The sequence below is a fragment of the Aethalodelphis obliquidens genome, unplaced genomic scaffold (genome assembly GCF_003676395.1).
Source record: "Aethalodelphis obliquidens isolate GAN/ISIS:26980383/991018 unplaced genomic scaffold, ASM367639v1 scaffold3, whole genome shotgun sequence".
Taxonomy (NCBI): domain Eukaryota; kingdom Metazoa; phylum Chordata; class Mammalia; order Artiodactyla; family Delphinidae; genus Aethalodelphis; species Aethalodelphis obliquidens.
Genome location: NW_020837947.1, coordinates 38,703,116 through 38,720,485, shown reverse-complemented (window position 1 = coordinate 38,720,485; position 17,370 = coordinate 38,703,116). Strand labels below are relative to the sequence as shown.

General features: G+C 35.1%; 1 long non-coding RNA gene across 5 annotated transcripts in view; it reads left to right on the top strand.

Moving 5' to 3' along the window:
* The window catches only part of LOC113609828 (uncharacterized), a 31,974-nt gene that overhangs the window by 1,418 nt on the left and 13,186 nt on the right, over window positions 1-17,370 (top strand). The window contains exons 2-3 of one of the 5 annotated variants that reach the window (XR_003428819.1): window positions 9,160-9,290; window positions 17,277-17,324. This is a non-coding gene — a long non-coding RNA (uncharacterized LOC113609828). The other 4 variants (XR_003428818.1, XR_003428821.1, XR_003428815.1 and 1 more) reach the window with 4 other exon arrangements.

The following is a 17,370-nucleotide window of genomic DNA, read 5'->3' as shown; positions in this document are numbered from 1 at the left end:
GCCCTGTGTAAGCCAGGAAGAGAATCTTCCCCTGGAACTGAATCAGCACCTTCATCTTGGACTTCCCACCCTCCATAACTGAGAAATAAATTCCTGTTGTTTAAGCCACCCAGTATGTTGCATTCTGTTATGGCATCCAGAGAAGACTAAGACAGCTGGCATAAATATTTGGCTGAGAACATTGTTAATTACATTGTACAGTTCATATTTAAGAAGAAAAAATTACTTTTGTAATGAGAAAATTTTTTTTTATTATTTCATGGACATTTAATTGAACAGGAATCCTAATGCTCAATTTGCTTTGTTTGCGTGAAATCTTATAGCCAGATATGTGGCTCTTTTCTGTTTGCCCCAATTTTCTTATTTATTATTTATTTAATATTTAGTTATAGTATATATATTTTTATAGATAACATTAATCGTGTTTTGGAATAGGCAGTTTGCAAATAAATAAACAGATGAAATTAAGTAAACATTATTTCAGCCACTTAGCAATCATTAAATTCAAAAGAGTGGTGATATAATGGAGCTAAGCATTATGCAAATTATTGAAACAGAATCATTATGTGAATTGACAGATAAATATATCTGTATTTTTCATATCTAAATGCATATGGTAGGATAGTTACAGAAATCATAAGAAATTGCATATTTATTTAGTTAGGGACAAACTAAGGAAACACACTTACTTTCCCAAGTCATAGCCAGACAAGGAAATGAGATTTCAAAAATTCCTTGAATAAAGAAAGGAGTTTAATAATTTAAGGAAAGGCAAATGCTGCCTTCATAACTTTCATTGAAAGAGAAGACTGAGATGCAGCAGGGAGGGTACTAACTGAACAGGACTCTAAAGGAGACCCATGTTAAATAAAATAGATGATATAAACACTTCTAATTTGATCTTTATTGTAGGTATGATATACCTTAATGTAGAATAAATAATCTAATTAATTTTTTCACATGTCTCTAAAATGGCATCATACTAATGATATGCAACTGTATGGAATACATGACTTCCTGAGAAGAAGTGCAAGAGTTTTCTCTAAAAATATTACTATGTTTTAAGAGGTTCAATTAGTCACACAACATATCTGATCAGCTTTGTAGGTTTGAGGAGCTTTTAGGGCTAAGTGAATGATTGCAAAGTGGGAATAATTTGGCAAGAGCAGAACAGTACTTTGAAAATTTCAACCAGTAAAAGTTAAATGCAAAATCTGTCTGGATATCATCTGTAATACAACAGAAGAGGAAGAGGTGACGTTTTTAAAGGATTACAGCTCTTTAAATTTTAAGGGGAAATGTATAATGCATACAAAATGTCATTTTCCAGGAAGCAAGATCCTCAATTCAACCAATACTTCCAAATTTATATAAATACCTCCTTTTCTCTGAAAATGTCTAGTGAAAAATTAACTAGAAACAGTGAAGTGTATTTTTAATAGTTATGTCTGAAATTAGTGAAACAGGAGAAAGAAAAGAGGGTTAGTCAATATAGCAAATGGTATTTCCTATCAGATCCATGTGGCACAGTGGAAAGAACGTGGCTTTGAGAACCAGATGTCCTGGCTTCAATCCTTACCTCTATGATCCATGAAATATGCAAAGCTGTATACACATATACATTTCTATATACATGCACTTTCTAATCCTTAACAACGTTAGCTCATGTTATGAATGAGGAGACTGACAGGGCTTATTAATTTGTATGAGATCACAAAGCAGCTAAGTGACTGAATTTGAATTCTGGTACAATTTACTCTAAAGTCTGCATTCTTTCCACTCCACAGAAAAAGGGGTGAATAGTTGCAAAACCTGTGAAGAGTCTGAGATTTTAGCCTTTCTCAGTTTTCACACATGCTAGCAGAAGACATGATACTCCTGGGTCAAAGACAAAGAGCTTTTTCACTCACAGCACAGCAAGAAACATGAGTTTCATGTTTAAGTCAGTTCTCCCCCCACCCCCAAACACCATAGGGCAGTTTAGAGAGGCCCTGGTGGATGCTGGGCAGACAGTTGGGTTTGTTGAACCTCGAGTTCAGGAAAATATTGTCTTAAAAAGAGTGAGGCCAGATAACAGTGTCATTGTTTGTCCAAGAGGGAGATAAAATTTTTACTATCCTGTTCAGGACACAAATCTGCCCTCTACCTCTACAGGGTATATTGAGACTCTATCTTCTAAGACTGTTTGATATGCAAACAACCTTTAAAAGATAGCGTGGAACAAAAGCTGTCACAGTCATATAGAAATGCTAGGAAGAATTGCCCCCCAGCAACGGTATCTGAGGAAAAAATCTAAATAAAATAGATTGTGAGGTTTACTGGACAGTCTGACAAAAGCCCAAAGAGGTGTGATGAAGTTGTACGTGGTGCATGTTTGCATATATTCATATCTAAGTCTGATTCAAATGCAGTCCTTGGGGTCTGGGGTCCATGTCATCAGCCCATTCACAACAGGACATAAGGCAGAGATGATTGGGAGAAAGGAAAAGACTAGCACCTTGGTGAAGAAGATTAGCAAAATTAGGTAAGACGTAAGGGCTCCAGTCAAGGAGAGTATGCTTGGGGCAGAAATTTATCCTAGACAGGAAAATCTAAGCAGAAAATCAGTTGTATGAATTAAGTCCATCTGTAAGGACAAGTTCCATTCAACTTACTGAGCACTCAGGAAGTTAGTGTCTCCGGTGCAGGGGCAGATTTGTTTCCTGACCAGAATAATAAAGGTAATGTCTCCCTCTGGGGCAAAGATTGTGCAGTTTAGTTTGAAGCCCCAGATAATAGCAGGAATAATTCCAGGCTTGGTGGATTTATAAGTTTTAATGCACTTCTTGCTCAGATTAGAATTAGCTTGCTAGCTGGGCAGGGCTGTGCTTGTTGATGAAAGGGTTTCCAGAGGACACAGACTGAGAGAGGTAGAAATTGACAGAAAGAAGAGATAAAGAGCAAAGCTGGGAGGTCACTTTTTCAAAGAGATAGTAAATGATCTAGTGAAATGTCAACAGCGAAAAAACATGTGCCTTTCTGCACAAGCTAAACTGCTGCAATCTTTGCCCAGGAATTAGAAGTGAAATGTCAAGCTAGCTTAATAGCAGATCCTACATGATAGCAGAGCCAAAGGATTAGAATTTGCAGAGAATATGTCCCCTCCTATTTAAAAGAAACATTATTAAACAACTCAATTAAATTAGATCCAAACCAGTTTGAAATCAAAGACATTACCCTTTTCTTGTTAAATCCCTAGTCACTAGATAGCTAAACACTTGCATGGTCTTAGGAAAGCTGTTTTAAGGCACTGTATTATTTGGGAGAATATCATCTTTATGCATTTGCACTCCGGCAAGTCATCTCAGAGTCCGTTATATTCGAATCCTGTAATCATTTCTTATAAAAAGGTAATATCATCTGCCATATTATATTGCACTCATTTCCATAATAAATGTTATAGTTAAATCTGATAACATCACTATTTAAAAGAAATGTATAAATATATATACATATATATATAATTCCAATAAATTTCTAAGAATAACTTTAAGAATAAGCTAAGGGACATCATTTTTATCTACTTATGAGTCATTGTATTCTCTTGCTTTAATTTAAAGTTTTGATCATAATAAACTTTTTCCAGGTCTGAGATAGCAGCAGCAATAACGGCTTCTCTTCAAACTTTGTGTGGAACAGAGAATAATTCTCATTTAACTTCATAAAATTGATGTAACAAGTGAGAAAAGATTATTTTTGATTCAAGTAACTTTAACTTTTTCATGTTTAATAATCATGCTTGCATAGAAAAACATATAAAAGAGAGAGAAATAAAAATGAAGAAAAATGTAGTCCATTTTCTCAGCTATAATTTGTTGCCTAAAAAACTGAAATTATTTTAATTAAATATACTAATATAGTTTGGAAAGAAATTTAAAAATTAAATATATTTGTTTCCAAACTTTTAGTAGAATTAAAGAGATTTCCTATACTAGTCTGCTTTAAAGATCACAAATGTAAACATTTCATTTTAAAACTTATCATATATGGAAAATTATTCATGTAAGATACTTCAAGGGCTATTGTCAGTTTCCTCTGTTTTTTTTTTTGCCCTAAATCTACTGTACAAGTGCAAAGAAAAGACAGGTTTTAATTACTTTTTTAGGACTGTTTCAGTTTATATATATATATATATATATATATATATATTCAATGAGAATAAATGTTGGCAAGGATGTGAAGAAAAGGGAACTCTTACACACTTTTGGTGGGAATGTAAATTGGCACAGCCATTATGGAAAACAGTAGTATGGCAGTTCCTCAAAAAATTAAAAATAGAACCACTATATATTCCAGAAATCCTACTCCTGGATATATATCCAAAGGAAATGAAATCAGTACCTCAAAGAGATATCTGCCTTCCCATGTTCATTGTAGTATTATTCACAACAGCCAGTACTATATGGTAACAACCTAAATGACCTCTGATGGATGAATGGATAAAGAAAATGTGGTGTAGATACAAAATGGAATATTACTCAGCTATAAAAAAAGAAGATCCTGCCATTTGTGACAACATGGATGAAACTGCAGGGCCTTATGCTAAATAAAATGTGAGACAGAAAAAAGATGAATACTGTATGGTATCACTTATATGTGGAATCTAAAAAAAATAATAAAGAAAAGAAAAAGCAAATTTCATAGAAACATAAGGGTGATTGCCAGGGCCTGGGAGCAAGGGGAAATGGGGAAATGTAGGTCAAAGGGTATAAAGTTTCAATTACAAGACAAATAAGTTCTGAGAATCTAATGTACAGTCTGCTGGTGACTAGTAAATAATATTATAGTTAATAGATAATATATTAGCTATAAGAATATAGATAATAATATTGTATACTTGAAAGTTGCTGATGATAGATCTTAAATAATCTCATCACACAAAAAATAGTTAACTACATGAAGTGATGGATATGTTAATTACCTTGATTTTAGTAATCATCCCATGATGTATACGTATATAAATCATCACATTTTACATATACATTTGTCAATTATTCCTCAATAAAACTGGAGGGGGAGTTCTATAATTAATAAAAGAAATGTGACCTTTACTGTCAAGGCGTTTTCTTGAAAAATCGTGATAGGTTTGGAAGTATTTTATAATCTCAGTATTACATTTATCACTTATTCTTAACATACCTGGAGTGAGAAAGTCAATGTAAGGCATACAGGAGACAAAAGTAAGTAGGTCTACTGAAAATATTAAATACCACAGCTTTTAGTTAGCACAATTTATGTTATGAATTTATGGTGCCAAGAATATAATGAGATTATCTGGGGAAATTAACTCAGGTCAAAGAAAACTCTTTAATGATCTACAAGGAAGAGAATATCTCTGCAAGTGTGAAAAGTCCTTAAGTCTAAACCAAATGTTCTAAACCATCAAACTGCAAAATGCTGGAAATGTTGGACCTAAAAGTTATTATTACTCTTCTAAATTGGAAGAATATAAATATGTCAAAGGGATACAAGTGTGTTTGAGTCTCTGAGATAGGATATTAGAATAGAACAGCCCAAGTCACAGATATATGATTCCTGGGCTTGACTTTTCCCAGCTGAAAAGATTAGAGAAGTAGAAAAAAAAAAGAAAAACTCAAGGTTATATTGTTAATAAAACATGGATAAATAATTAGATTTTAGCCCTAAAACTAATGAGTGCTTGACTCACTACTTCCTTCCACAAACTAAGAACTTTACCTTGAGCAGGTAATTTTTAACATTTAAAAAAATATTAAGCAATAATTAAATAATTTCATCTACCAATTTAATAATGAAAATCTTTATTTTCAATATATAAGGGGAAAATTATGCAGCATGTTACAAAAGAAACTAGACTTTATCTTCTAAAATCTTAATATGAAAACATCTTATCTATCCAATACACTAAAATCATAGGAAGAAAACCAGAAAGAGAGTAAGGATTTTTTTAAAAGAATTATACTGGGGGGCTTCCCTGGTGGCTCAGTGGTTGAGAATCCGCTTGCTAATTCAGGGGACACGGGTTTGAGCCCTGGTCTGGGAGGATCCCACATGCCGTGGAGCAACAAGGCCCATGAGCCACAACTACTGAGACTGCGCGTTTGGAGCCTGTGCTCCGCAACAAGAGAGGCCACGATGGTGAGAGGCCCGCGCACCGCGATGAAGAGTGGCCCCCGCTTGCCACAACTAGAGAAAGCCCTCGCACAGAAACGAAGACCCAACAGAGCAAAAATAAATTAATTAATTAATAAACTCCTACCCCCAACATCTTCTTTAAAAAAAAAAATTATACTGAACAGAAGTTGTCTGATTCTAGAAAAAAAAATTTTATCCAATTCCAGTCTCAAATTAAAAAGCAGTAGATTTCAAGATGATACAATTTACCATAAAAAAAAATCTTTTACCCCGACAGCAGTTAAGAAGTGACTGATGTGTCAAATCCTCACCAATCCCCTGCAGCTGAGGCTGATCCTTCACCACCTCGTGATATTTCTCATCTGCTCTGCTAAAACCAAGCCAGTTACCTCTGAGGGCCCTACACCCAAATGATTGGCTTCAAAGTTGGGATATTTCAGGCCATCAATTCCATGCATGCATCTTTTCTCTGTTAATTTTGGTCACTGCTTTTTCCTGAACATAGCCTTTTGAAAAAATGGATCATCACCTAACTACCTTATGCTTTCTTTACATCTTCTGCACAATTAATTGCCTTTCTCCCTACTGCTCTTCTCTTGCAACCCAAATTCATGTCACAGGGCTTTCTGGAATCTCTGTCCATTGTAAACACTCACCATTCCCGTCTGAAAGTGCTTTTTCTACTTCACTATTATGAACAAAGCCTCCTCTCCCACAATGCCACTGCTCTAGTGCAAAGTGTCTCTTCTCCTACCCATCAGCCACCTCAGAGCCTAGAGAGAGCATTGCTTCTCTCCCAGCCCTTCAGTTCTCTTCCATCTCTACGTAATAACTCATTGTGGATTTTTTTGGTGGCTATTATTTATTTTAAATAGAAAGATTTAGTCAATCTGAGCTTCTCCAGATTTTTATATGAAAGAATAGATTTCTGGTTAGTTTGTTCACTTTTTCTTTTTTTTACTTTCTCGAAGTTTATTCAAATTGCTAATTACAAAAAATGATACAAGCTTTGAAAAATACAAAATATGTAAAGTACAAAAGGATATCTTCCCCACTTCAAGTCCCATTCTCCAAAAGTAATCACATTAGAATTCTGGGGTGTTTTCCAGACATTTTCTATACACACGAGTACCTATACACAAAGATTTTATTTAAAATACATACATTGTTCTACAACTTTATTCACCCAACAATGTGTTATTGACATCCATCCACATCTGTAGAAACAGATCCACTTCAATCTTAAGTGGATTCTACAATATGGATTCTACAATATGGCTGCACCATAATTTAACCAGTCTCTATTAATGGACATTAAAATTCTCTCTCCTTTTTTTTTTAATTACCAAAATGCTATGCTAAGTATCCTTGTGCAACCATTGAATAACTCATTGTTTTCTGAGTCTCTTTCTTCCTCCTGGCTGCTATCATCTGCTGACACTGAGCAACTCTTCCTATTCTTTGGAAATTTGCCATTTGACTCAGTCTTGTCTCCACCCCAAGTGCTTTTTTTATTGTGAGTCATCTCAACATCTAGTCATATTATCCAACTACACAATAGCATTATAATTTCTGAACCTCTTAGCTTCAGCCACCTTCAACCTACTCTCTGCTTCAGTCACCGCCTCCCAATGCACATCCTTGTCACCACAGGGAATAGTTCCCTGTTTGGTTTCTTTCAAACAACTCTTCCTCAATCACTATTTCTTTTCCTTTCAGTTTCTCATGCCCTTGTTGACAACATCTTTCTACCACTGAGAAGGGCAAAGGCCCTTGAGGCCTCCATTTCCTTCTAATTTATCAATCCTTTTCTATCTACTTTTCATTCCCTAGAGCCCATGGTTTATCACCAGAATTTCTCTAGCCAGCATTTCTAAGTTCCTAGTACCCAAATTATTCCACTAAAACTAACCAGGCAAAACTCTGACCTTGAAGAATACTACAAACTCATCTTGCCTTTTCCTGTACTTGGATGACCAGGTCTTGCTGGAGAAAAATCACATGACTATATAGCTTAGATCAACCATGAATTCTCATCTCCAACCCCAGCTAGGCCCTTAGCACTTCCTGGCAATCTTGTTACGGCATCCTCTTCAATTATTTATAGTTCATTTATTCTTTATTTTTTTCTCTTTTATTTTTTTAACATCTTTATTGGAGTATAATTGCTTTACAATGGTGTTAGTTTCTGCTATACAGCAAAGTGAATCAGCTATATGTATACATATATCCCCTCATTTATTCTTAATATGGCTAATTCATACTTCTTCCAAGTCTAGATGGAATTTGCTAATCAATCAATTTTTACCACAACCAACGTTATCAAAAATAAAGTTGATATGTTGCTTTTACCAGGTTTCCAGGGGAACAGAGAAAGTTAACCAAATGTCAACTGCTCATACATAAAGCTGAATGGTTTTATTAACGTTTAGCCACACAAAAGTTGCATATTTTATTGATATAGGTCTGCTTCCATGTCTATTTTCCACATTAATCAGTAACTTCTTTGAAGAAAGAACTGAATATTATTTGCATGTATAGCTCTTCATTACGTAGATACTCAATAACTACTGCAGTCTGAATCTATTTGGAGAGCAGTGAAAGAGCTTTCCTAAATACTTTAGAAGCCTAAAATTAATCCATGACTGAAAGTATAGTTTATTTTGAAAATCAGAAAACACTAGTATCAAGAAAATATGAAAATATGGTTTGAATACTATGTTCTAATTAAGGAAGCAATTAAGCATGAGATATGAGTTAGTAGTTTTTTTTAATGTTTTTATATTTGGAAAGTTTTAGCATTTGAATGGGTAATTCAGTTTAAAATACATTAAGTATCTGTGATAGACTGATAATGGCCCCCAAAGATGTTTCCATGTTCTAATGCCTAGGACCTGTGTATACCTTATATGGCTAATAATGTGATTCAGTTAAGGATGTTGAGAGGAAGAACTTCTCCTGTATTATCCAGGTGAGCCCTAAGTGAAATCGTATGTATTTCCTTAGAAAGGTGGATGGAGTTTTGAAACAGATGCACATAGGAGAAGGTGATGTAAAGATGGTGGCAAAGACAAAGTGCTGTGGTTACAAACTAAGGAATGCCAAGGATTTCTGATACACACCAGAAGCTGAAAGAGGTATGGAACAGATTCTCCCCTGGAGTCTCTGGAGGGACCATGGCCCTGCTGACACCTCAATTTCTGATTTCTAGAAACTAAAACTATGAGAGAATAAATTTCATTTTATGCCACCCAGTTTTTGGCAATTTGTTACAGCTCCCACAGGAAATAAATATAATAACACTGTTTTTCAGGCACTAAATGAGTCTCTAAAGATACGAAGATTAAAAAATAAAGGTGGCGAGGGTTGTGTTCCCTGACCACTGTTAGGTCCCAATTTAGTGAGGGAAGCTAACATAGAAATTAAAAATCACCATATGGTATGGCTTCCATACTGGAAACTTACTGTGGCCCTGGAAGCAGAGAGAAGAGATCTAGTAAATTGTTGAGGAGTCATGACCACATGGAACAGCATCTGGGAATCAAAAAGTTAAAAGAGCATGATAGGTCTAGAGAATGGTGAACAAATTAAAGTGGATCATAGGTGGTAGGGGAATTGAAGGGAGATGAAACTGGAATGGTAGATTATAAAGCAATGCATTATTCTTTAGACAATGGGCAGTCACTGAAGGATTTCAATAAGAAACCAACATGCCTTGATTTCTGTTTTAAAAAGATAATTCTGAAGCATTTATGTGGAAAATTCACTTAAGTGGAATAACTCATTCCCCTGACGATGCCCGAAAAATGAAGTGTTACCTAACTAAATTGGTTCCAATAGCAGGCAATGAATTTTCATTTGTTTTGGCAGCATAATCGCAAGGTAGTATGCTTAAATTCAACTGCTAGACAGATCATTAACATTTCTTTACTCAGCCAAACTAGAATTTTTAATACCTCTCATTCCTAAAAGAACAGGTAGATTTAAATAGCCTTAATTTATCTCATGGAGTATTATTTAAAAGTATCGAAATGGATTTTTTAAGGCAAGAATCTGTGAAATATAGTCTCAAAGAAAGGATTTCTTATAGCCTGATTTTCCCCCCTTCTAAATACTGAGTAATTTTCTCCAAAGGCTATTGAGTGGAGAATAAATTCGTTATGTCCTCATGGGTAAGAAATTATTAGCCTAATTGAGTCCCTGACTTATTCCTCCAGAAAAAAAAAATCCCTAAGACAGAAAGCATTGAGAAATTCTTAAGGGATACCAAACGCTGGTCTTAAAAAAATACAGGAAGTAATATAAACAAGCTGCTTCTGTTAAGCAGTGGCCGAGTTGCACCAACAATGATCTTGCAGCTCTCACTGAGGAAGTAAAGAAAAGAAAAACTACTTCCTAAAGTAGCCACAAGTGAGTGAACAGAAGTTAGAGATAAAAATCTACATTTTGTGGGTTTAAAAAATAATGCAGAAATGCCAAAGACACATTTTGAAACTGTTCTGTTCATCCAACTTAGATGTATTTGTTAATTAACAAGCCCACTTTTTAGGACTTTACTGCCCAAGCCAAGCATTGACTGTTGACCAAGAATCACAAAAGCTATAGTCTTGAATTTTCAGCATTAGTACCAGTCCACAATACTATGAGACCATGATCCAAGGTATATTTCAAAGATAAATATTTTTATTTTCAATAATTAAATCAAGCCACAGATCTCTGCTTCCCTTTTATCCTTGATCAATATAGCCCAAAGTAAAGGGACCAGTAAATATCTGAGAGGAGGGACAATGAACATAGACAAATAAGCCTTTTATTGTTGCCTGAAAATTCTATATTTACCAGTTAGTTGCTAACTCTGCATTTCATGTTTTGCTTTGCTGTCCCTAATAGGTCTTTCTTCTTTTTTTTAATTTAATAGACCCTGATTGTACATACGGGAAATTCAGTGAATGGAGAAGATAAAATAAATGTTAATGAATTTATCACTATATTTGCACTAGTCATCAATTCACTTGTAAAATTCATGACTCTCAATGAATGTTTGATTGGAAAAAATAATAGTATTTGAAAAACAATAATTATCTACTGCTCTATTCTACCACACACTACAGACTTGGCAAGAAGCAGAGAAAAGAGTAAACAGTCCTTGATCTCCCAGTCAGTAAATCTAACTTTACTGCTGAATCAAAATTTTACAGCCAAAAGAAAACATTTGTAATACAATAGTAATTCTTTAAAAAAAAGATAATGGTGAAGGTGTTGATAGATTGCATTGGAAACAGGATGTTGGACTTGGAAATCAATGTGACAGAATCACTGTTTCCCAGCAAAGGCCCACATACCATAAAGGTCTAGTTCATTCTAATCTTGATCATACTTCTCCTTAATTTACGTAATTGTGCTAATTCCTCTGAACTTCAGTTGTTCATATTGCTTATTATGTACAAAGCATGGTGAGGGATATCAGGATAGAGACCGTGCAGTATGGGGATAGAGACCGTGCAGTATGGGGGCAGTGGTGAGGATCTCTGGAAACCCTACCCAAGGTTTCAGATCTTGCCTGTGTGTGTGTGCGTGTGTGTGTAAGGCTTTCAATTCTCCCTTGTCCTAAAATCTAAGGAGCTTATACATTTAGAATAACCTTGCAGGAATATCAAATCCACAATTAGATATAGGATTAGAAAATCTTCAGGACCATCAGTTCTCAGGAACTCTATTTCATTCTTCCAGAGTCATAAAAATGATGCTTCTGAGGTAAGTATCTGAGCCAATATTGGACTAAAGGATCTCAAAAGAAGAGCATCCAATTCAACATTGGTTGGATCAGCAAGAGATTTGCAAAATAAATTTGGAACTGCATTTTTTAAGTTAAAGAGATGTTTTCCAGAAAAAGAAGAGTGAATGGAATTCTAGACAGAGGAAAATACATGCTCAAAGGTACAGAAGCATGGAAAGTTCAGGGAACAGAAAGTTCTGCACAGCAGTAGGAGTCTAGAGGTTTGGAAGAAGATGAAATATAAATTGAGCTCCCTGCCACCCACACCAAAAGCTCAATCTTGGATTCTCATCTCTGCTCCCATCCTCTTCCTCAACATACATTCCAATCGCATTCCCCAAATATTTATCCCCAAGTGCTGACCTCTCATCTTGCTGAAACTGTACCTCCAGGCAGCATGTTGTATTATTGTTTTTGGACTTTTTTGGGGTTTGAACTGGACTGTTTTTTTGGATTTTCATCACTGTTTGCTAAATTATTAGTTGTATGACCTGAAGAAAGTTACTTAATCTCTGGGTATGAGTTTCTTCTCATGTAAAATGGGAAAGATAACGTCTCTCTCATAGTATTGTTCTGAAAATTAAATGAGAACAGGCCTCTTGAAAACATATGGCATATAGTTATGACTTCAAAAAAAGTCAGTCCTCCCTTTCCACTAGAAAGCTCTAGAAAGGCATGCCATTGAAAGGCAGATCATCCTGTTGTGAATTCTAGCTTCTCAAACTACTAGCTATATGGCTTTGGGTTTAACTCTCTAATCCTGTTTTCTTTTAATAAAAGATAATAAATCCAATCTCAGAAAGTTGTATCGATTAGATAAATGGCACCTCTTCCACTGCCTTGCAGTTATAGATTCTCCTCCCCTGAATATTCTCTCAGTACCTAAGAGTACGTGCTGATGACTACATAAAGAGTCTCACAGTCCTACTCTTAAGGTTACAGTCTAGTGGGAGGAAAAGAAGGATCCCACGTACCCAGTGCAATACACAGTACATAGTTTTATCTTTATAACAACCTTGGAAATAAAGTAGGTATCAGTATCCACATTTTTATACAAGTCCAGCTGAGTTTCACAGTGGTTAACAACTTGTCCAAGGACACCAAAAAATAGAGGTGGAGTAACCTTCAAATAATGTTTGTGTTTACTTTAGAAAATCAGTTGCCTGCTTCATCAGTCTGCAGCTCTTTCCTATGTAATAGCACTGAACATTTATATATGCTATACTGCACTGCCTCCAGCTTCAGGGATTGCTCATACTTCTTTGAGGAAACTATCTCATTATCTCCTGAACTGCATGGTTTAGCAACATGGCACAGAAATTCAGGCTAATCTATAGTGGAAAATAATTTGTCTAGCTCCTGAAGTCAATTTAGGAGTATATTCAACATACGTATCTTATAATGGTCAGAATAGCCTCTGAAGCAACTTTCAACCCATAAAATGGAATCGGAGCTCTTTCCAGCCTTGAGTTCATCCCATCATTAATATTTCAGGATTTTACTAAACAGTGAGAATTCCAATATTCTAACAAGCCAACAAACTCTTTTGAAACCTTTTAGCAATATTCAAATAACCTACTTTACAAAGGAAACAAGCTTTAATCTTATGTCTGAACAACAACATAAAAAGTAAGTCTATGAATTAACAAGTCTCAGAATGACATACTTAAACATAACTGCAAAACACAGTGCTGTTCTTGGCCATCAAAGTTTAAACAGAAGATTCTACATGCCATGATTACGTTAGAAATGTTGATAAGGGGCATTTTATAGCATTGTTTTTTAGATCGAATAAATTCATAAACATGGTATCAATTGAGAAATGACTAGTCATAAATCTATTTCTGAGCAGTGGGTAATTAAGAGAAACATACGAAATAAGTAGAATTATCCTCTTCATCTTTTTTTTTTTCTGTGAAAGGCCCAAATCTGGTTCCAATCAATGGGAAGATCTTTGCAAACTCTACCTTTGCAAGACTGATTAGAAAATTTTTAAAAATCCCACAAAACAACAACAAAAGTGAAATCTGTTGAATAATATAAGTTTTTCTCCAAATTATTTTTCCAAATTCTCTGCCAAAGCAAACACATGGTACGTGTTAGTCAGCTAGGTCTGCATCAATTCATCAGTTGTATGAACTGCAATGATTTTGTTGCCAAACCTATTACACTAAATCCCACTGTTTTTAAAACCTGACTCCAAACATCCTTTAAGCTTGTAGAACATTCTAAATGTAGCTTAAATGTACACTATTTTTAAATTACTTTTTTTAAGCAAACTTTGGGAATATTCCTCTTGGATAGATCCCACATTATAAATTCTCTTTGTACCTGCTAACAGAAATGTACAATATAAACCTTTGTTCTTTTGGCACAAAGTATAGAGAAAGGGAAAAGCTCATTTTCTCTATTTTTGTTAAGATTTTATTTAAACATTCCCAAAAGTAATAGAAACTGTTAGAATAGTTTGACAAGAAATGTTATCAGATAGTTGGAATTGAGAATTTTAATATACAAATGTGTATTTTATTCTTTCTCCCACAGACTCACGTCACTGAAAAGGTCACTTACTCTATCACAAAACAGAAATTATTTGTGATGATTTTAACCCTCATGTAAAGAACACTGTATTTATTGCTGTCCCTGATCTTCAAAGATAAGGTTGATAATGATGATTACCATCTCCTTGTTTCTGAAGAAAAAAGACCTAGAAGAGAACAATAGCTCTTTCCATGAATAAGCATAAATTTTTATTATAGCAATAAAAAAGTAACTATTTAACTGACATAATGTGAATCTGCTACAATTTTCAAAAGGTTTTATTCTCAGTTTATGCCACATTCTAGTCTTTAATTTTAAATTTTAAATTGAGTAAGTCTGCAATTCACGATACCTAAGATTTATCTACCTAACCTGAATATTATATAATTTAATTTAACATTATATGCCAACATCTCAGTGAGTAAAAAACTCAGAAGAAAACATCCACAAATCTTCACCACTTCATCCCTCAGATACTTGAATCTGTTCCCACCTACTCTTTCTTCCTACTGGTTAAAATGGATGAACTCTTTGTTCATCCCTTGCTCTTAGCAAATGCCAGCTCCTCCATTTGCTTTCTAATCTCATCTACTCTCTCCAACACAAGAACACTGCTTCCACAATACTCACTTCTCTCTCCTACATCATCCGTTTTCTCCCCCATCTGAATTGTTCCATCAACATATAAAAATGTTGTTCTTCTATCTAAAGAAAAGGCCTCTCGCCATCATTACTCATTTCCTCCTTCAGTAAACACTCCATATACTTCTTTCCCTTTAGAGGAAAACTCCTCAGAGGATTGTCTCTGCAAATTCTGTCTTAAATCCACTCTGTTCAAGATTTTCTCCCATTACCCGCTGAAGCTGTTGCTGTTGATAACCTTCATTCCGGTCAATTCAATGGCCACTTCTCAGTTCTTGTATTACTTGATCCCTCAGCAGCTTTCCACACAACTGGTCACACTCACTCTGCTGGTAAACATTTTCTTTGCTTCCAGGTCACTACAATCCCAGTTATCTTCCTTCTTTTTGGCCCTACTTTTTATTCTACTCTGAAGTTTCCTCTTCATCTCTCCAACAACTGCTGAATGTTGAAATACCCAAGGCTCAATCCTTGTATATCTTTTGTGTCCTCACTAATTCCCTTTCATCCAGTCTCTATTATAACTCATGTTTCCCAGTATGGCCTGAACTTCTCCCTTATGCCCTCAGGTCCAACTACACAACATATCTCCACACGGATGTCTAAGAGACATTTCAGTTTACCATATTCAAAACTGACCTCCTCATCTCTATCCTCTCTGCAAACCTGCTCTTCCCATGTCTGTTAAGGGCAACTCCATAACTTGTAGTAGTTCAGAGAAAATGCTTTACAAAGTTTTCTCCCACAATTCACGTTGAAACCACAGCAAATACCATTAGCTCTACCTTCCAGATACATCTAGAATCAACTACTTCCCACTATTTCCCCCATTAGTCACTATTCCAAGGCCCCTGAATTATTGCCACTAGCCTCCTCTGGTTTCTCTGCTTCCACCCTTTCTCCCCTTTAGGTTCTTCTCAACACTGATAAAATATGTCAGATCATGCACAATTCTCAAAATCCTCCAGTAGCCCTTTATCTCACTTAGAGACAAGTCTAAGTAATTGCAACAGCTACAAGTTCCTATGAAGTTTGGCTCCCTGTGCTTTTGTGATCTTATCTTCTACAATCCCATGTATTTACTGTGCTCTAGTCACACTGGCCCCCTTTATGTGGCTTGAATTTGCTAGGCATTCTCCCACTTCAGGGCCTTCATAATTGCTATTTTCTTTCCTGGAATCCTCATTTGCTACGTAACCCCATGGCAAGTTTCCTTCAGCTCCTCCCAGTTTTAACTCATATATTATCTTCTCAGAGTGTTCTTCCCTGAGCATCCTATTTAAAATTGCAATAGTCCCCCGGAACACCCTCTGTCCCCTTCCCTTGGTTTATTTCTCTTTAGCATCATTATAATTTAACATACTGCATAATTTACTTAGTTTAGTTTCATTTCTGTCTCCCACACTTCACTTTGCAAGTTCCAAGAGGGCGAGTTTTTCAGTGTTATTTACTCCTATCGACTTGATGCCCAGAGAGTTGTTTCAAATATTACAGGGATTCAATAAATATTTGTGAAATGATTATATAAGTAAGGAGTAGAGTCCATGGCGATTAAAAGCACAGATTTCAGTGTTAGGAAGACCTGGATATGAATTCCTGCTCTGCCTCTTACTAAGTAACTTACCTTGAACAAGTAATTTTTCTTAGCCCCAGTTTACTCATTATAAAATGGATATAATGATACTTAGCACTCAAAATTATTTTTATAAGCTGGAAAGGAAATAATAAAATTTAAGCAAAAAAAAAGAGAAAACATCACTTTTGCAGTGATTCATTATCACTATCAATAATGAGTAATAAAATGAGATTGTCCAAATATATATGATAAATTGTAATTGCTTTAATTGGCCACTAAGTTAATTATTTTAATCATTTCAAATTTACTCAAAAATTATTTTTTACTTTATAGTGCCATTTGATACTCATTAAAAGATGATTAAGAAAATTACAGTACATTTCTCACAAGTTTTGAATTATAAAATGTAGTTTTATAAATAAAATAGTTTTTTAGATATACTTTCCATAAAGAGTTGCATGTTCAATTTTAAAATGTAATTATAGTATTCAACAAAGACATTTTAAAATAATAAATTTAGATGTTAATCATTTTGGTTAGCTCCAAACTTACAATGAGCTTTATTTTATTTATTTATTTTTTTTGCAGTATGTGGGCCTCTCACTGTTGTGGCCTCTCCCGTTGTGGAGCACAGGCTCTGGACGCGCAGGCTCAGCAGCCATGGCTCACGGGCCCAGCCGCT